Source organism: Leptinotarsa decemlineata, unplaced genomic scaffold, assembly GCF_025532065.1.
Source record: "Leptinotarsa decemlineata unplaced genomic scaffold, Ldec_3_MD MMD2_tig00000035_RagTag_RagTag, whole genome shotgun sequence".
In the NCBI taxonomy this organism is placed as follows: Eukaryota; Metazoa; Arthropoda; class Insecta; order Coleoptera; family Chrysomelidae; genus Leptinotarsa; species Leptinotarsa decemlineata.
In genome coordinates this window covers 2141160-2163801 of record NW_027412540.1, presented here as the reverse complement: position 1 = coordinate 2163801, position 22642 = coordinate 2141160, and the positions used below count along the sequence as shown (strand labels likewise).

Below are 22642 nucleotides of genomic sequence, written 5' to 3'. Positions count from 1 at the left end.
CAGATTGGTTTACAAATAGGCAACAAATCGTAAAAATATCAATTGATGGAAAGATAGTTAAATCTAACGTAAAAACAAATAACACTGGGGTTCCTCAAGGCAGTATAATGGCTCAATTTTATTTGTACTCTTTATGAATGACATCTCGAAAATATTGCAGCATCCTGTAAATATATCTTGCAGCATTACTTAATATGTGGATGACACAAACTTATTAGTTACTAGTTCTAACTTATTTGATTTAACTCAACAGGCAAATTATTTCTTAAGTGAAGTAAGTAATTGGTTCGCAAAAAATAAACTTATATTGAATGTCCAGAAAACTAACATTATTTTGTTTTGAACTCAACAACAAAAAATAGATACACCAAGTAGTGTACAATTGTCTGGTAGTGAAATGAAATTAGAAACAAATTCAAAATTTTTGGGAGTATTTTTAGATGAGCATTTGCAGTGGAATATCCATATAGAAAACTTAGCAAAAAAATCAAATAACTTATCTTACAGTTTAAGAGTAGTAAGTAAATATCTAAATGATTACTCATTAAAAATTATCAAATTATCAATGAAATATATTTCAGTTCTCTTGGGAACATTATTCATCTAACATTGTTTCCAATGATGTTGACTTTGAAATGAATGTATTGTATTAACAACAAAAATCACGACACAAATATTCGAAATTTTTCTGTCATTCAGTAAAGTTTTAGGGACGGTTTATTTATTTTGGATGAGTGAGGTTTGTATTATCTACCGATCCCAAAGACGTCATGTTGGAAAGAGGAAATGTCCAGCCATCACTTAGTGGGGTTGACTTGGTTATGACTCTCAAGCAAAATATATTCTAACCTTCATTTGGTTTCTTTTGATTCACCTATATTCATCATGTATTTAATCATTATGATGTTTTACATAAAACATAACTTGAAATAAATCACTTACGCCTATAGAGATGTTAGCCATATAATCAAGATTTGAATATTTGTTCAGAGATTTGAAAGTATTTGTTATTTGTGAATATACAATGCTTTTCTTTAATTTCCTCCCCTTTTATTTTTTGAACAGGTCAACTCAAAAAATTGAAATTTGAGATAAGGAAATTAATGCATGAATACTTTATTTTGAAGTGAAACTAACAGATGAAACTTTCAAGATAGCGACTGGGCGCCATCTGGGACAAAATGTAAATGGAAAGAGGGGTCTTGTTACACATCTTTATGAAGCTCCTGACAAATGCTTCACAACCCTAGAATACAATGTCAATATCTTCAACTACTACAAAATGGCGGAACTTTCAATAATTGCCTGAATACATTGAAATTTAACTACATAATATAAAGTAATAAGCTTGAGGTCACTTCGAAGAAGCTCGAATTGTTTGCCATGAACTTCTTAGCATATGAATGTATCATATGCTATATATCACGCCGAACATTTTAGAACACAGTAACGTCAATATCTCTACAAATATTCATTATTCTCTGCCGTATATCCAATATTGAAGCAGGTTCAGTTTCGTACACATTTTGCTTCAAATAGCCCCATAAAAAAAGTCCAAAGGTGTCAAATCTAGCGAGCGGACTGGCCATTCTGTAGGACCTCAACGGCCAATCCCACGAACGGGAAAAGTAGTATCCAAATAATTTCTTACTTGTCTGGAGTAATGTGGTGGTGCTCCATCTTGTTGGAATACAATATCCATATGGAATTCATTAAAATTTGCTTCGACGATTTTAGTAATGAAAGGGTCACCAGTTAGTTTCCAGCATATTCAAATACAGTTCCCTGTTGAATTTTGATCGATAAATAGAGGTCCTACAATATAATTTTCCAATATTCCTGCCCAAACGTTAATTTTTTCTGGATATTGGGTATGTTTTTCCCGGAAAACTTGAGGGTTGGTGTCACCCCAATAACGGCAATTTTGTCTGAAAACATTGCCATTAAAAAAAATACATTAGTCACTAAAACAAATATTGTGGAGATAGGTAGGATGTCTTACAATGGTTTCCGTCATGATTTCGCAGAAATCTGTTCTTCGATCAGGGTCATCTTCAGTTAATTGGTGTACCATTTTAATTTTGTGAGGATGATACCTTCTTTTTCAAAAGTCTCCACACAGTAGAAGGAGACACCTCACAAACTTTCGCGACGGAATAAGTAGACGGTCTCGTGAAAGTTTCGCATTGCACTGAAATGAAAATCGGTTCAATTTTTTTCTTCCAATGGATGAGAACTGATCATTTTAAAGATTATTGACATGGTACCTTTCTACTAATAAAACTGAAAACTAAATGAGAATATTCTATCTGACCAATGATGTTCAGTATCGTACTGAAATTTTTTGTTGTTTTTATAAATAAAAAATAACAAACCTTATCGGGTTGTTGAAATTGCCATATGGCAGATAAAATGGAATATTTCTAAAAATATCGATATTAATGTGTTTGTTTTCAGAAAATTATTAAATGTTACGCTATTTTGTAGTCGGTGAAGATATTGGCTTCATATTCTAGAGTTGTGAAGTATTCGTCAGGAACTTCAAAATGATTTGTAACAAGACCTCCCTTTCCATTTTTTTTTTTCAGATGGCGCCCAGTCGCCATCTTGAAAGTTTTGTCTGTCAATACCACTTCAAAATAAAGAATTCATGCATTAATTTCATTACACCAAATTTAAATTTTTTGAGTTGACCCGTTCAATTATTATCAAGGCTAAAAAAGCCAGCTCATACTACTTTCGGAATTATCTTAGAAAGACCTTCAATTAAAATCTGATGACAATTAGCTATCAATGTCATATAATAATGTAAATAGAATATCTACTGGATAAAAGTTTCCTTTTATTTAGCTGATAAATGGTACACTGATATTCGAAATGATTCAAACTATGGGAAAAAAAATTCTGGATCAATAGAGAATCTGCTCAAATGTAAAACGTAAACTGAAGTGACCGCGTAATATGAACCTTGAAAAATCTAAATACTTGGTACCTAACTTGTATCAATAGAATGTATTATTGATGTTTCGGAATATATTTCCGTTACCAGAACCTAAAAAATATTCGTGAAAATCGTATCTATTGAAAAAATGTGTTAATATTCAGTTAACGTTTGTCAAAAGTGAAAATGTCATATCCGATATTCTACATGAAAACACAAGAATCATAAAAATACAATGACTAATGATTGAAGAACATTTTCCTGTGAATGTGAAATAATTCATAGGTGGAGGTAAAACACGTTTCATCCACAATAGTAATATATACGGATACTAAAATAGGATCACATTGAACATTTTTGTATAAGATAACGTCACTTCAATCAGTACAATAACTAATCAATTGAAACTGAATGATACAAGTCTTCATACCGTTTGATCTGCCATACATACACCTCTTCAGTGGTATTTGGGTCATGTTTGCAATGTTTCAACTTGGGTATCTTCAACAGAATGTATCCTAAAAGTAGACATGACAACGACTCTTACCAAGACGATCAATAGAAAGTACCCAACTATATTCGATAGTAATCGACTTCAATCGTCATATGCAAAATACTTCTTCGTCTCTTCCTAAAGCTTCCACTGCAAGCAGGCGACTATAAATTGTGTAAAAACCTACACTCAATATAAAATGTTTTCAAGTGGTGTAAAATCCATCAAATTCAACCTGAAAAATATCATCTATTCTTAAGTTTGGATATCCTTCCCGAGTAACAATTTTATTTCAGCTACCGTAAATAAACAGTACAATAATCGTAGGATAGTGGCTACTGGGATCTATTTAGTAACCTTGAAGATGTCAGGAATGAGGAGCCGCAGTAGATTTCATAACAACAGATTAATATACAGGGGGATACTTTGTACCCGGTTAAGTAACTTCACCAAGTATGAGCCCTATATATAAGGCCGCCTGTGAGGGATAAAGGATCAGATTAGTAAAGAAAAATTGATCATCAGAAATTCTTGAGCGCGTCAGATTAAGATAGTGTTACCTAATTACCTGCTAAAAAGTGTATATTCCAGTAATCTGACAATTTAAGAGTGACGTGAAGAAAGGGGAGGGCAGCAAAGTTTTGAAAAAATAACGTGATTTCTCGACATTCTTGAGCGTAGCTAATTTTTTTATTTTGAAGGAAATAATTCAAGGATAACAAAAAATATATAATCTGACGATTTCCGCAAGCCGAAATAACAAAAAATTCGTCGATAAAGTTTAATGTGTGCAGCTGAGTGATACCTATATTTCCCTTTCCGAGTTTCTATTCCTCTATTCTCTATTCACTTTTTCTCTATCTATTACTTACTCTCTCACTCCGTCCCCACTCTGAATTCTGTTGCCATGACGCCATCACAGCTGAACACAGAGACTCGTTCGTGATGAAGATGAAGATGATTAATTATTCAATTAATTGATGGATGCAGCCGTTACTACGTGGTAGTAAATCATAATGAAGAAAAGAAAAATTGAACTTTCTATGTTTATTACTACTTTTATTTGCAACTAACGTTACTGCAGTTTCGTCCTATGAGGACATTTTCAAACTCATACAATATATAAGGATATTTTCAAACTTATACAATATATAAGTTTGAAAATGTCCTTATGGGACGAAACTGCAGTAACGTTACTTACAAATAAAAGTGGAAAAAGACATAGAAAATTTCATTTCTCTTTTCGTCATCAATTAATCAATTGATTATATAAAATTAAATTTATTTGAGCATTTTTTTAAAATTATTTTCTTACAAATACAAGTATTCTTCTTAAAAAACATACACTCATTCATTTGCATGCTATTTTCTGAGCTTTTCAATTAATTAAATTCAATGAATTGAAAAAAATAAAATAAAAAAATATTGTTTCTGTCAGATTGAGAGAATCCCTCTAGATAATCGTCAGATTATGATACAGCACATCTAAAACATGAAGATATACCATATATATCTTAATCTGACGCGCTTGAGTATTTCAAAATGGCGAATCTTTTTTGCACATTATAATAATGGCCGCGAGTTTGCGTCAGATCGAAATCGTCAGATTATTGAATAGGAGCTTTTTTTTTGTTGCACTTAACACCCCCCCAGAAAATCTCACGCGCTCGATTAAATTTTTTTTCTTTTCCCTTTAAACCCCTACGTACAACCACCCACATCATGCGAACGATCAGATTAACATACCAACATTATTGAAAATACGTAGGACATTGATGCTATCAATATCTGACGCGCTCGAGTATGTCCATGCAACAGTATTTTCTTACATATTTAAAAATATAGCCGCTTCCCCCATCGATGAAAAGGTATATATTATATAACATTTTTTTCTTCTTATCAGCTAAGCTTTGCAACCTGATATGTCTCAATGACGCTCGAGTAAATCCCCATTTTGCATCGTGGGCTCCCCTGCTATAAGGTGACTGATTGAGAAGAGACGATACTTGGAAAGCGTTAGATAGGAAATGAAAATATCTAATATGTTGAAAGCATATAAGGAACAAAGTTATTTTCCCATATTTCATTACACCAGTTTTCACTTGTTTACTTTATGACCCGAATGTAGTTTTGCACTTCACTATGTAACGACTTGCCTTAAAACAGGCAAAGACCATGACTACAGAAAACGATTGAGGCTGTGATACAGCTTGTAAACATCTTTAAAATAAGAATCAAGAGAAAATACCTCTATTTTCAGTCATTATTAACAAGGGCATTACCTTTAGGTTTGTGCAGAGAAATGTATCCCCAATTCTGCACATGAGGTTTATTTGGGAATTGCATAAAAATTCTAAACAGATCGTGCAGTGCCATGGCTGCTAACTAGGAGACATGCTATCACGAATTCCAATCGGGCAATTTATTGTCATAAATGAAGAGTCATTTATGTAAATTGCTCTGGGGCACATGTGCCAAATAGCACGGATTGCCTGGTTCACATAGAAAAATTATCGGAACTCATGCTCCGTAGAGGGACAAACGACCCTTAAAGATATATACCGACACTGCACCACCGCCAATAAATAATCCCTGTGGAGGAAATACACAGCAAATAGTAAACGCACAACAACCCTCTACCCAACAGAGGGTTCCACACCCAGCAGAAGCGTCCACCATCTCCCAGGAAGCACAACGTCCTAGAGAACAAAAAACACAGCCAGTGTGAAATCCCTTACCTACCAACTCCCGCTCTCAATGAGGATACGCGCTAACGCGACACCTCTGACTCATGTCACGAAGAAATGGACGTGTTCTCCGCTTCTGCGGAAACTAGAGCACTTACTGATGTGAAGAAGATGCTGAGATCGTTGAGAGACCTTTGCTGGCTCTTATCGAATGCAGAGGAGTCTCTTGAAAAATGGACGTTCCTAACTTCGACTAGTATAAACTCTGAATGTTTACCAGATGAACAAAAACGCTCGTCAATTTTGAAGGAATGGTACAGTGGACGTTCACAAATACAAAAAATTGATACACACAACTTAGTATCGCATATTTCTATATTATTTTCGTATGACCGTTATTCAGGGGGCTCAACAATAATCTGATATCGGTAGGGCTGATGGACTTTCAATGACCTTGACATTAATTCCATATTAACTGATGATGACCAGGTTTCCGTTCAAGAAAATATCTGCTCCGTCGCTCACTGATCTGACATGCTCACTTACACCGCAAGGGGCGCTTCCCACTGCCTCAAGGCGTGGGCGAGGGCACGTCTTTCCATTGAGATCTTTTTATCCATTTCTTGAAATGACATAAATGAGATACGGAAAGAAATGTATATATAATTTTGAATAAAGCATTTGGTATTTCAGTTACAAAATGGTTCACATGAGGATATATGGTGAAAGTCACTCATGGAATTCAGAATTATTGATGGCATTAGGAGTCAATGATCAGAGGTTAATTCATCAAACAAAAAACATTAAAAGATAAATATGGAATGAATCAGATTCGAAATGAGATAGCAAGATCAGATGTACCGTCAGGTAAACAAAGAGTTCCAAAGTGAATACCTCTAAAACAAAACTCTTGAAAAATAAAAGTGAATTTTCGGACAAATTCGACGTATTTCTATTAATGAATGATAAAATTGAAACGAGGAAACAATTTGGCCAGAACCAAAACGTTTCGATCTGTTTGCAGCCAGTACTGATACTGAGTTCGCCTTTACAGAAAATTATGATTGAGATGTCATTCGATTCGTAATTTCAACCGGAGAAATTTACGTTTTAAATATTTTTCTCCTATATTTATATGTTTTTACTGAAAATGATGATGAAACGGGTCGTATTTATGGACACTGAAACTCTCACAATAAAGTATTACTTAAATACGTTATGGAATTTCATGAAGTTTCCATTCTATCACATGAGGATGTAATTGATTGATAGTTGAATGAACAATTGAAGGTTTACTTGAAAATTTTGATGATTTTCAAAATGGAAACCTGTAACTTTTTCTGGAGGTATTCTGTGAAATCTTTAGAAATTTTTTTGTTTTTAATGAACAATCAAAATATGTTGAGAAACGAAAAACATATTCAAATCACAGAATTTTTTTTCAATATTCCATTTGAAAAAAAATTGAATAAGATTCTCATGACTGGGAGTAAATCAAATAACCGTATGAATATCTACAAGTAATATCATCGTGACATGTGTAGGTTTATCTCAGCCTTGACGTAAAATTGTAATATTAATAAATAAACGAATGTTTCATCTTGTGATATCCAAAAGGTGCTGAGGAGGCAATAAGACAAGTATTTTATTCCGAAACATTGGAGTCCGCCATTGTGGATGATAACAGATGATAACATATATTATATTGTGTAACGTTCTCATTGATATCTGATTCAACTCCATAACGAATGCTTGGAGTACAAACTGAACAGGAAAAATTAATTTCAGTATAATTCAATGTTCATTTGAAATTAGTTATTTTGGGAGGACTTTTCTCCTAGTTTGTATCTGGAAGTATCTCTCATGCGCGATCTTTGTGAAGAGTTCATTTTGATTTCAATTGCTTTCTTCCTGCCTTTGATAGTTTCCCATAATTTTTTGTAAAGAGATGGAGTTGAATAACAATAATCCTCTGACGGAAAAAACTTATCACAACTTTTCTTCTTATTATGCAACTTTTCTTTAATGGAAGATTCAAATACCTTCAAAAACCTGAGAGTTTTTCCCTTTTCCTTTTTGGAAGGCTTCAGAAAATATTCTTGTTGAAAAACTTGAAAAATTTCAATTCTTCATTTTTCAGTTAACAATCAACAGATGTTAGGAAAAAGAAACATATATGAAGCAAAAAACAATTTTTTAAATATTCTGATTTTTTCGATATCTAATTGATGAAAGTTACACGCTAACCAACAGCTATCGTGCGACTCCTACCTGTCAGACGGTAGTTAGATGTACTTGTTTACATGCAATATGAATTGTGTTTTTTGAATCCGATTGAAAATATTTGCGTAATTATTCATTTCATGGTTTACCCTTGTAATATGTATTTCAATATTTCAAATTATTATCCTATTTTCGAGTTGAGATATGTTTCTATCTCAGTCGCAACTATGACATGTCATTCAGATTCATTTTCGGAAACCAATATTCGGTTAAACTTGAAAGGCAATAATTTTATCGAGGTACGTGAATGCTAACAAATTTTTTGTTATCAATCCGACAATAGATGGGTGATTGGCAAGCAACATTTTATAATATTATCTGATTAGGACAATAGAGGAAATTTCGAAATTACACTGCTTACGTACTTATTTTCTCACAAATCCACTGATTATTCTAGATAAGAATACGACATAATACTTCGAAAATTCAGCTTGAATCAAACTAGCAACTTTCTTCCTCAATTTTTATATGAAATAATTTATTTCGTCATTAGAAAAGACCTTTTGGTCTCTTTCGTTACATTCGATAATAATAACATCGTTTCAGTTCAAGAAACATATTAATGTGAGATTTTCACAAAACAGTTTTACAAAAACGAAATACGTGTTTTGGTATACAACAGCTTCTTCAGGCGTGTCTATACTGAAGAAGTATAGCGATCCCGTGTTCTTTTTTTATTAAACTGTTCAGTGGAAATTTCACAATTAACTGGCTATGGATTTTCATCAAGTATCGTCCGATTCCATTACATATAATTGTTTCAAGTATAAAAGTCAAAATATATTCGAATAGAAATAATATGCCTGGCTCTCATTTTAGTGATTAGTTTTTAATATATTTTCCTTGTCGGCGCTGAGATCAGACCTTTGGAGTACTGTTCTCTTGTATTGAGCTCCGCTCCTAAGCATACCCCAAAACTGCTGGATTCCATCCAGAAAAGAGCCATCCGCCTGATTGGAGACGCGAATATCACTTGCAACCTTGATAGCCTGGAACTTCGAGAAAAGGTTGGTGATTTGTCTCTCTTCTATAGATAATGCCACGGGAAGTGATCAAGTGACTTGGCACATTCAATTTCACCAAGAGCGGTACATATCAGAAATACACGTCTGATTATGTCAGCTCATCGTTTTGAGGTTCAGCTCAGTACACCTCGAACTTCACTGTTTAAGATCTCTTCCATTTGGAGAACTGCGTTGATGTGGAATAAACTTCCTGAGAACGTTTTACCAAATGGATTCATTCTCCAGCGATTCAAATCCAATATGGATCGCTACTTTCGCACAGGCACCGCTCTTAGAGCGCTTAAAGGATTTTCCTGTAGTGCTTGTGTTTTGTCCTTCACAAACTGTTTTGGTTAATTTTCGTGTTTTGCCGTGGTCTTCTTTGGTTAAAATCTCCAAACGTTTCAACTGCAACTGCGGCAGTCATCTTCACAGGCGTGGTCGAAGTACTCATCTTGACGTATGAACTGAAACTGCCATGTCATTTATAGTGTTGATTTTTTGCGCACTTTCTGTAATGGCAGGGACACGCGTACTTCCCGCGCGAAATTGCGGTCCTAAGCCAGGTACAGGTATTGACACACCAAATTATCTGAAGAGCCGTTACGTAGCCATAATATCCAGTGATCGAAGATATTAACTCAGGATGTATAAATCTCTGAGGAAGCTGTACACTCGCGCCAGCGAAACGTCAGAAAAAAATTTCAAAAATCCACTGACATCAAAGCCAGAAAATAGCCTTCACCATTTTGTAAAAAAACATGTTTTATGGAATCAACATCGCATTCCAATTAGATATTTCAACTTCGATAATTTCATTATCAGCTTTTTTCTATAACATAATATCTCTAAAATTCAGATTCTGCGAAAAAAAAAAAGAATAAAGTGCTCAAAAACACTTGCATGTGTACAATCACCGCATGCACAGTGGCATACGGTGATTGTACTCTGGTTTAGAAAAATGTTTACAAGTGACACAAACTCTTCACAGAAGGTCGAGAAGATGTTAATAATGACACTCGCCCTGGGCGCCCCAGCACATCAACAACCGATGGAAATGTTCAGAAAGTGAAAAAAATTGTTATGGAAAATTATTAATTCACTATTTGAATTAGTTGCTGCTTATGTAGGCATATCTGTTGGCTCATGTCATGCAATTTTTTTGTAAATTTTGGGCATGAAGCGTGTGGCAGCGAAGATCGTTCCAAAATTGCTGGATTATGACCAAAAAAAAAACGTCACATGATCATCGCTCAGGAACTGTTAAATGACGTCAACTGCGATTCAGATTTACTCAAAAGAGTCATAACTGGTGACGAATCATGGGTATATGGTTATGACATTGAAACCAAAGTCCAATCATCCAGAATTATCTTGAAGTTAGGTGCCGCTTGCGAGGAGCGATACGAAGAAAAAGTCTGGTATTCTGGAAAAACAATGCATGCCTCAGCCACCGTATTCACCAGATTTGGCTTCTGTGACTTTTCTTTATTCTCAAGATTGAGGAGACCCATGAAAGGTCGGCGTTTTGCGACGATTGAGAAGATAAATACCGAATCGCTGGGAGAGCTCAAGGAAATACCAAAAAGTGCATATCAGAACTGCTTCGAGGATTAGAAAAAATGCTGGTACAATTTTGCTGTGGATGTACCCGATAGTTACGTCCAGGTAGATCATATCAGGTTTGTTCTGGTTCTACAAAATTCAGGTCCCAGGACGTCAGGATCATGCGCAGTTGATATATAGCGTTCTGGTTTATTGAGGATGACTGCGGACGCCAGTATATGCATATATGTTCAATGATGACAAATTGTCAATTTCAACTTTCAGTTAAAGTAGTACTCATCATATGCACAGATATTCAATGACTAACAAATTCCCAACTTTGACTTTTCAGTGAAAGTAGTAATTTGTCATATAATACACAGATATTCAATACAAATTCCCAACTTCGACTTTTTTAGTCAAAGTAGTCATTTGTCACATAATCTGTGAATCTACTACTACTACTGTTTGTATGAATAATGTAGTCCTGAAAAGGGCTGTTGTCTTTTTTGACCAGTAGGTCCACGGTTATTGTGTCACAGATTTGACATTATTGCATATTATACATGTCGACACTCGGGTGAAGTTTGTTAGGGGTCTCTCGCAAGCATCCCACCAATTATGTCCCATTTCCATCATGGAAATGGTGTTGTGGGTGTCAAATAACTATTGTTTTGTGACACTTCCTGAAGAAGATATATATGTTATAGTGATGATCAATCAATAATCATAACAGTGGAAAGAGATAACCAGACAGCCGACAGTGTTTTACAATTTACCTACATTTGCCAGACATGATATTGACAGTTTTATTACAAAAATTGTTTTTTTTTAAAGCTAAACGTCTCTTGCCATCATTACTTTCAAAGTAAGTACAATACAATGTGTTCTATTCATGAATGTTCTTTAATATTTCCAACCTCACAATTGACATTTGTGACTATAATCCGCATTACCGGGATATTATACAAGAGTAATTGGGAGTTTGGAAACAATATTGAGAGAAATAACATTGATTAAATCTATGAAGTCATGCCAAAACCGTACAATATATTTATACTCCTTTTTAGATTATGCCTGGAAGTATTCTTAATTCACAAACACAACAATTTGTGTTGAACTTGTGCGAATATTTTGAAAGGGAGAGAGAGAGAATGGAAGACCTTTGTTACCATATTCATCTGTTCAAGAGGTAAGCATTAAAATGATAAAAGAAATGTCATAACTTTTCTTAACTGTATTTTAGAGAGTTGCAGATGCACTTAAAATATCTAAAAAACGGTGTTCAACATCAAACAAAGAAATAAACACAAACCCATTCCATCAACTCCAGAAAAAAGTAGACATCGTATCAAAAAGAAAACATCTGATTTACCTGAAGGGCAGAAAATGGAAGTACGATATACTCTGTACGATATGTATAAAGACAGTGAGTACACCTTCTTAGTACATGGTGAAGGAAAGACGGTACAAATTGACTGTTCAGATGTCTATATGATAAAAATGTTATTCCACGTGTTTTCTGTTTGAGTGTGTTGCATCGGGACTTCTAATTCTAGCTATACCATTGGTAAAATTTTGACAAATGTCATTTTTAACCAATGAAATCAAGTGTATCGGTGCAGCATACTCTCAAAAAGAAAGAAGATGTCATTCGATGCACGTGACTTAGACGCGACACTGACTAGTGAGAAAAATTTCTAAACAAATATAACCCCCCATTTTCATCAGTCACAACTGTATCAGAAAAGGCCTTGGATGTATGATAATCAGTTAACTACTCAAACTTTATTGTCAAGTATATTTTTCTTTAACATTTGAAGGTTCACTTGTATCTCGTATTCGAAGTGCAGTTATAATATCAATTCTCCTGTTCTATGAATTTTGAAATGAACCTATTTGAATTTGAATATTTTCTTCCAGAAAAACATCTTACCCTTCGATCTTTGAACGATGAGCTGAAAAATAAGAAAATTGTTTCTATGTGCAAATCGTCTTTAAATGTTCTACTGAAAGAGCTGGGATTTAAATTTGAAAAAGATGATAATCGAAGAGCTTTGATTGAAAGACCTAATATCATTTCACTACGGGCATTTTTTTTACGCAAATACCAGGAAAAAGTTTAAAACCATGAGAAGTGGTTTTCTTAGATGAAACATGGATTTATTCTAGAGGAAATAAAAGAAAGTCTTGGCAGGATAATAATGTAACAAGTGTACGCAAACCCGAAGGATATGATGGTAAACGATTTATTGGTGTGCATGCTGGTTCTATGAAAGGGTTTATTCCAGAAGCCAGTTTATTGTTCTGTTCAAAATCTTTGACCTAAGATTACCATGGAGAAATGAATAGTACAATGTTCACCAAGTGGATTACTTTACAGTTACTTCCCAATTTGGAAGAACCATATTTAATTATAATGGACAATGCACCATATCACAGTGAAATTTTGAATAAACAGCCTACTAGTTCTTCAAGAAAATCGGAATTTGTTAGTTGGTTGAACGAAAACAACATTGATTTTGATGAAAAATTAACAAAACCAGAATTATTGCAATTGGCTAAGATGAACCGAAAGGAAAGAAAAAAAAAATATATATATATATATATATATATATATATATATATATATATATATATATATATATATATATATATCGAGTGTGTATGATACAAATCAAGAATGAAATAATTCATGGACACAACACTCAAAAAAAAAAGGGGCAAACTGCGGACACGTGTTTCTGGCTATTGGCCTCATCAGCGCGGTGCAGCCAAGTGTAAAGATGGGCAACACTTGTTTGCCGAAAGCAGGAAACAACAACATATGCACGGAGTCAACAACAGAAGCCAACTAACTGGAACCACAAATGTGCGGTTGGCTTCTGTTGTTGACTCCGTGCATATGTTGTTGTTTCCTGCTTTCGGCAAACAAGTGTTGCCCATCTTTACACTTGGCTGCACCGCGCTGATGAGGCCAATAGCCAGAAACACGTGTCCGCGGTTTGCCCCCTTTTTTTTTGAGTGTTGTGTCCACGAATTATTTCATTCTTGATTTATATATATATATATATATATATATATATATATATATATATATATATATATATATATATATATATATATATATATATATATATATATATATATATATATATATATATATATATATATTTATATATATATGATTTAAGTGATGATTTAAGGGAAACTCTTCAAGCTAATTTTCAAGTAATATTCGATATAATTTGTGAGTAGTCAACCCACAGCATAAATAAGGATTTTTTTGTTGCCTACTTCTGGGGATTCTTGAAAATCATTTATTTGATATTAGATTTCCTACTGACGGAAAGATGGCGCCACCTATCAGTCTTTTGAAAAACGAAGCGTTTCGATCTTTTTTTTTTTTCATAAATTCTGTACCTCAGAGGTAAACTATAGTAACTAACATTTTGCAAATTTCACAGGAGAGCAGTTGTAACTCAAGTTACTTGAGTTTACCTCTATCATATCATGACAGATACATTAAATTCACATTGGCTATGACACCATTCATTAGCTGTGCAGATACGACAACTATCCACTCAAGAATATACACCTCGATAATGTAGTTACATCAATAACCCCAAAATCGAGAATTTTGTAGTTACGACAGTTTACCTCTCAGGTACAGAATTTAATAAAATTTTTGCGTAGATATTATAGTTCAGGAATCGCAAAGTTGCGAAATACTAGAAAAATCGAGCAATTGAATTGAATAGTTCAAGCAATCCTTTTATGGGATTTTCACTGAATATTTTGCAAAACCGAGGCACTTGTATAACTGTGTACTGTATACTATACTTTTCTCTGGCGTGTTCATACTAGATATATTTTTAAAATGGTCATAAATCATTATTGGTTTCTGATTATGAAAAAAAAAACTACTTGCAGTCTCTACTATTCAAACTGACACCTAATCCATTGTAACGTTATTTCCACATTTCAAGCTCTTCAACTTCTAAATTCAGTGACTCGTTTTTATTCAGTTATTTACATATTACTTCCAAATTACTTCAAGACCTTCACAACCGTACGAAAGTGAACACCAATGCTTTTACACACTTTGGCGATCACGGTCTTCAACCTCATTTCATAGATGGCGAAACTATATTTCCAGCTTATGCTTGTCCTCTTATATTTTGAGAATATATTGACGTCACAGCCAAGCCTAGCTCTCAGCTGGAGGCGTTAACAGAAGTCGTTAGGCTATCGTTTTGACTGTTTACAGGACAGATGATAACAGGCATTACTTGGTGGATCTCTGAAGTATGCAGATGTATGTTTATATTTCAATGTTAAAAGTGTAGTATGCAGACGTACTAACTTGGTGGGCTCACAACGATGGAACATTCATTACTTTTTGTTGATCTTTGAAAGAGAGGGCGTTACCAACTTTTTTCAAAACGGAAAGGGGATTTCTAAAAATTGTTTCAATTGTCTATTCAACACTATATTACTTTTGGAATTTCGAATTAGCCATTTCTGTGTAATCAGCAATTTCACATTCGTTTTATGACTCAAGACGAATTCATCTCGATGCGCTCTCACATACTGAATGATGGCGTTCACGATCACAACTCGTTATGCAGACAGACGTGTGTTTATTCTGTACAAACTGGTACAGAGTACAAATGAACGATAATGTCAAATCATAACTCCACCTTCACCGTGTATGTCAAACCCAAAACACTACTTCAAAGTCGCCTTGTCCGCATGTACAGACTTCTTCAAGTCACTTTGTCGATATCGTGTGACGTATGTTGATGTCATTTCAGAATTGAAAGTGTCTTTTGATGTCATTTCAGAATTGAAAGTGTCTTGCACGACCTCCGCACCTCGATGTGTTGACAGATGGTGATACGAGCAAGCAGTGGTCGTTGGAACTTCAGGGAGTGAAGACGTGTGCACTCTCTGTCACGATAGGTACCATCCAAACTGATTAGGAAGGAGCACTAGTCAGTGGATCTTCGTGGTATGGAGACGTGTGTTTATTCTGTACTTTATTCTGTACAAACTGGTACAGTGTACACATGAACCATAATGTCAAATCATAACTTTACCGTGTATTTCAAACCCAAAACACCACTTTTAATGTCGCCTTGTTCGCATGTAAAGACTTCTTCAAAGTCACCTTGTCGACATCGTGTGACGTATGTAGAGATCATTCCAATGTTCAAAGTGTAGTGTGTAGACGTACTAACTTGGTGGGCTCACACCACATTCATTACTTGGTGGATCTTTGAAGTATGCAGACGTACGTTTGTACATGGACAAGCACTTGATGAAACCCTGTACCGTGCATTCTCACACACACACACACACACATACACAAACCAACCAAATGTAATTACGTCATTATGTCACACACACACACAAAATCTCATATGAAAAAAATTCTGAATGATCCATGCACCAGACACTTCAAGGTCACATCGCCTTGATGTTATTAAACAACAAAAAAAAGCAATGATTACGTCATGGTGGTGGGGGGAGTACCACAGTCCTCGGCCGCCTGCGTGTCACCATCGATAGCGAGGCTAGAGCGATGTGTTACATCACAGCCTTCACCTCATCGAGAGAGGTGAGGGCACACCGATGAATACGCATTACTCAGCCACACATCGTGGAGTTAACATCTTGCTCTCCTACTCTCGCTCTCCTACCGTTGAACGGTTGCTGCTGGGGTAAAGCGATGCGTTACGTCACAGCCTTCACCGCTTCGAGAAAGGTGAGGGCACCGATGAATATGCATTACTCAGCCACAAGTCGTGGAGTGAACATCTCGCTCTCTTACCGTTGAACGGTTGCTGTTGCTATGACGTCACACCACTACTAACTTGGTGGACTCACACCGATGGAACATTCATTACTTGGAGGATCTTCGAAGTATGCAGACGTATGTTTGTACATAGACAAGCACATGATGAAACCCTGTACCATGCATTTTCTCTCTCTCTCTCACACACACACACACACACAATCTCATATGAAAAAAAAATTTGGACGATCCATGCACCAGACACTTCAAGGTCACATCGCCTTGACTTCACTAAACAACAAAAAAAAGCAATTAATACGTCATAGTGGTGAGGGGAGACTTAGAACTGGAAAAATATTCTGAACGATCCATGCACCAGACACTTCAAGGTCACATCGCCTTGACTTCACTAAACAACAACAAAAAAAAGCAATTAATACGGCATGGTGGGGGGGGGAGGCTTAGAACCGGCTCAAATCTCCTACTGGTTTTTCATATTATTCATTGCCCTTAATACACTTATTTGCTGCATTGTTGCGAAATCATTCAAAATCCTCAATCTCGAGTCTTCAACATTTTCTATCTCTCTGCCAGCGTGAATCCTATTTTTCAATGTCCCCCATAGAAAATAGTCCAAAATAGTAAGATCTGGTGATCTTGCAGACCATCTTATTGTCCCATTATTTGTCTCGAAATGGAATGACTCCAATTCGAACATTTATTGCACAATTAATGTTTTTGTGTATATAAATCACTTACTTCATTTCTATTTTCATTATAATTATAGTGTTCGTTTCGGATGTTATTATTGCTACCATTTTTTTATGCTCATCAGAAAACATATAATATATTTTTGTATATCTCCAGAACGAAAAGAACTATATTTGATTTATTTACATCATTGAATAGTATTCTAAAATACACAACTTTGCCACAATTCAACCGACACTCTACCTCTTATCGTTTATGAGATCCCCATGTACAGAAACGAATTTGAATAACCCTGTATATGTCCATGAAACAACTATTTTGAAACATTTTACAAGAAGACAGACCGACCCAAGGGGCCAATCATTCCCTAAATTCAATTTCAATGCCTCTGTGGGTAGGAGGAGTCATTATAATATTCCTATCGAACCAACAAATTAGTAACTATGTCAACAAAAATTTTGGTTGGTTCTATAGCAATATTAAAAAAAAATTGTTCTTGTATAATAAATACCTGACTGGTAAAATAAAAGTAACGAAAATTATATTATTTATTGTTTTTATTCTTTACCGTATACGCCGTATACGGATAAACAATTAAAAACATCAGTTATCATACGAAGTAAGAATGTAAAATTAATGTAACCAAATGTTTCAATATGAAGTTCCGCTTTTTTATTGTGAAAAAATCAAAATTAATGCAGTGTTTAAAAAATATGCCACTCTTTCATCACTATAACAATAAAGTTATATCTGAAATCCATGAAGATTTATCGTGTTCCGAGCATGTGGAAGCTGATACAAAGATCGTGTACCATGTATGCAACATCGATGGCCAGGCTAATTTTGTGATACGATGCTCAGATACTGATAAAGAAGCCATAATGTTGGTAAATATGCATCATTTAAAAATGGTGATTCCCTCGATTGGATTTTGACCGGCACTGGTAACAAGTGTGTTGACTTGAATACTATCTGCGAACAATTGGGACCGTCGCGTCGTTGTGTCGAAGTTAATCCAGCATTTTTCAAAAAGGGCAAACAAAGGCCGTTCAATATTTTGAAAAAAAATTAAGAATATCTACTAAAAAGCATTTCACCGTTTTGGTTCCTAGGATTTTGTTGGTGATGTAGATGAAGAAGAACGTGTTTTATAGTTGTATTTTATATACATATGGATCTGATATGTACTGACTCGTCCAATTGCTTCTTTCAGGCTCATTCTAATGAATCAATAAAATATTATTATCGTTATTATTATTATACAACGTTCCAGGAATAATGCTGCCAGACTCCAACTGTTCATTAACAATTATATGGTTTCTGACATTAATAAATAATTCAATTGGAAAAATTTGAAAAATTTCGATGCTAACAACTTACCACCTTGCAAAAGTGAGCTTTGGCAGCAGTCCCGACGGGCTAGTCTTTGAAGCAATGCAACTATGAAGATGATAAATATTTTCAAACCCGAAAATAATGGCTGGACATTGAAAGATGGTACATATGATTTTCATTAGTTCGATGGAGATCAATTACCGGGTTTTGTTAGCGAGTCAGGTAATTTATTTTCGTTTCCAATATTTTTTGTGTCTCTTAAGTTTTTCCAGATCTTCATTGTTTGAATTGTTTTTTACAGTGGCAGTGGAAGGAAGTTATGGTGATGAAGACAATGACGATTTAAGTATTCAATATCAAGGATGGCTGGATGATGAATTGTCTAATTTCAATGACGATGATAATGGAGATAGAGGTACTACTCATAAATGTTGAGAGATTCATATTTTTCTACTTTGTAATTTTTTATGATAATTTTCCAATAACTAATTGACTAAAAAAAATGCTGTTATTTAATACATTTGTTAACACTATCGAGTTTTTGACATTTTTAAAAAAAATTGAATCTTTTTCCAATTTATCAAAACAGCTGAAATACTAGAATCATTGTAGTGATGGGAATTTTTTTACAAGTTAATTTTTAATTATTTACCTGATTTTTTAATTTTTGGCTGATTTTTTTCAAATCATAATATTCAATTGATATGAGCAAACTCTAGAAGAGTGAGAGAGAGAAGTCAATATATCCTAATACATGTCTCACCCAGTCTCATGCGCGAGTGCATTATCCACAATGCACTCGCGCTCTCAATTAAAGAAGCATTAAAATTGAATTTAGGGTATGATTGGCCCTTTGGATCGGTCTGTCTTCTTGTAGAGGGCTAAAAAATAGTTGTCTGGTGGACACATATAAAATTGGAGCATCAGAATTTACATGAAGTTGAGTAATTATTTTAGGAGCTTTAAAGCGTCTGCGAAGCAATACGGCCGACGGAAAGTGTCTGGGTATTGGTGACTTATTTTCAAGGATATTGCCTAAAATATACGTAAAAATCAGCTTGGAGAATTCAGGTGATACCTTATACCTGTAAATTGGTCGTTTAGGCAAACCAGCAGGTAGGCATGCGTTTTCAGTACATACTCAATCGTCCATATTTCCTTCGTCAGAAAACACGTGACGTCTGGTGGACCTGGGATCTTACTCTATTAGAAGCTTTTGAAATCAAGGTAAATTTTAGTTCCTTGAGACACCCACAAACAAACCCGTCGAAGCATGATGCAAGAGCTAGGACGTTTGTGAAGAACATTCTATCAAGAGCATTCTGGTTCACGAATCGACGGGTTTTAGTCCGTTGACGGCCGGTGGATTCGTTTGTTGCCCAATCACCTCTGGGGAATACGCACTGATAAGGAGAAACAGTCATCCGTACAGAAGCTGATTTTAACTGGAGAAACCTCATTGGGAAAATCTGCACGCAGAAATGCAAGGGAACCAACAGCACGTGCTTGCAATTTCTTGATAGCGAATGTGGTTTTATTACGGGCAAATAGGTACAACAACATTCCAAAATGAAGATATTCTTATTGCTTTTTGAGGGTCCTTACAAAATAAAGAAGAAAGTTAGCAATGCAACTTTTGTACTGGACAGAATCGAGATTTTTCAAGAACGCGGAAATTTCCATACCTTCTAGAAATCATCTGATGAATCGCAGAGTTTCATTCAATAATCAACACTCTTGTACGATCGGGATGCATACTGTAGCACACGAAAGTACCATTTGCTACTTCCCACAAGATGGTACTAGTTGAACCTCTGGGAAACAATTATTTTCAGTCATAGGTGGCTGGCGACGAAGGTTTTTGTTTTTTGGTTTGACCTTTCGTTTTTTGTTTTCAATATCATTCTGAGGAATTTCGGTGGCGGTGAACAAAGCTGACAGCATTTAGGCTGTTGAACGTTGCAAAGCAAATTATACTTGAAATGCCTAATTTTTAGTTTTAGAAGTCGTTACCGACAATAGAATAAACTGTAGCATCCTGACAAATCATCTACTATTGATTTTATTATTACTGTATTGATGAAAGGGAGTGAAAAAATAAATATGGAAAACTTACTAACGTTAGGGAAAATATGCCTTTCTTTTCAAAGTAAATTATCCGGCTTGAGCATCGTAGAAAGTCGCTAGTATATGATCTGGAAAACCTCAAGAATTTTAAAACGGTTTGAAGGTACTCAAAGCATAATTTTGTCAACAAATCTCACCTGATGAAATTCATTCGGTATGAAATTGCTAGGAAAACGGCAACACTGTCTTTCTCACTATTTATATTACACTAAATTTATTATATAATATATTAAATATGATAAATCTTAATTACCTCCACAAATGCCCTACCAGCTTTTCAACAGTGGAGACGGGAGTGGGTATAAACAGAAAGGAGTAAATTAATTTGCGAATCTTTTAATGATGAAAGTTATGGGAAAGAGAGCGTCGGTCAAATATTAAGAAAGACAGTTATTTTTTAACAATAATAGAAGGTGAAGAAAAATTGTAACGAATATTGTCAGTTCTAACTTCCGTGACCAATCTACAAAATTTAATTCATTCAAAAAGAAAATAAATGATATTGAAATGAAGGATTTTGTCACAATGATTTCTTCGTTGTCTAATCCAACTGATGAATTATCTACCCTCTAGTATGCATACCATCGGTTTACAGTTGCTCAAAGGAAGCAAAGGTTTTAAAATTTCAACACAATACACTAAACTAATGTAATCGAAACTAAGTAAAAGTAGGTACTTTTCAGCTAGATGAATTATATACTTGTGATGTACTGTTTGGAACCTTTGGTGTAGTAATGAATATTACTGGAGTTTTTTCCCAACACCAAATCGTTATTTTTACACCTCGACACGTGTTTCGATCACCAAGTGATCATCTTCAAAAGGAAGATTAAACTAAAAACTACTCAAAACTAAAGCTAGTTACTAATCAGGTACATCATACAGGTAGGTAATCAGTAATACCACCCATACAAGTGTACCACCCTAAATTAATTTTACAATTGGCCTTTCTATTATTTTACAATATGTCCTTATGTATGTTTAAATGTTACAGCTATACAGGGCTTTTCATGATGAGCGTTAATTAGCCGTTTCTGGCAAACTATTCAACGGATCAACCTGAAAATTCCACAGTATGCATAAATCAATATGACCTACACGTCTAAAATATTCTACACGAAGCGGCGTTGTCGCTTCTACTATAAAGTAGCGGCTTCTTTTATTTTTCAAATGGAACACCCCGTATCATATTATGATTCATTATCACTTTGTCAACAAATTCATATACTATTTCCCTATACCTATCTATTACCGTTTAGAAGATATAAATTAATTTCGATATTTTTTTTACCAAACATAAACTTTTATAAATGCTAATAATCTTGAACTCTCTTGCACAAGAACGATCAAATTTGAAATGGAGTGGAGTGATACTATGAGGATCTTCACTACGGGTCATATTTTCATTTGCCTCATACAGGGTCTTCAAAAAATGCAGATACTTTGATCTCATGAAAAAATGAGTGGAACTCAATTTTTTCAAATGAAACACCCTGTATATTTCAACATTTTTGAGCTCTACATCCATTTTTAGATTAACTTTGTTCGGATAATACTATTTCTATTTTGAATTTTCTTTTGGATACAACATTCTCTTTACACTACTGTCAGGAATTGATTGATGTTTTGGTTGATGATTGAAGTATTCAATTTCTACGAATTTCATATTTTATGAATTCTGAAAATTATTGGTTTTCCCATTGATTGATTATTGGA

At 34.7% G+C, this 22642-nt stretch overlaps 1 protein-coding gene across 4 annotated transcripts in view; it reads right to left on the bottom strand.

The window, feature by feature from the left end:
- Nucleotides 1-22642, bottom strand: part of Glut1 (Glucose transporter 1) — a 356436-nt gene that overhangs the window by 294829 nt on the left and 38965 nt on the right. The window lies entirely within an intron of this gene.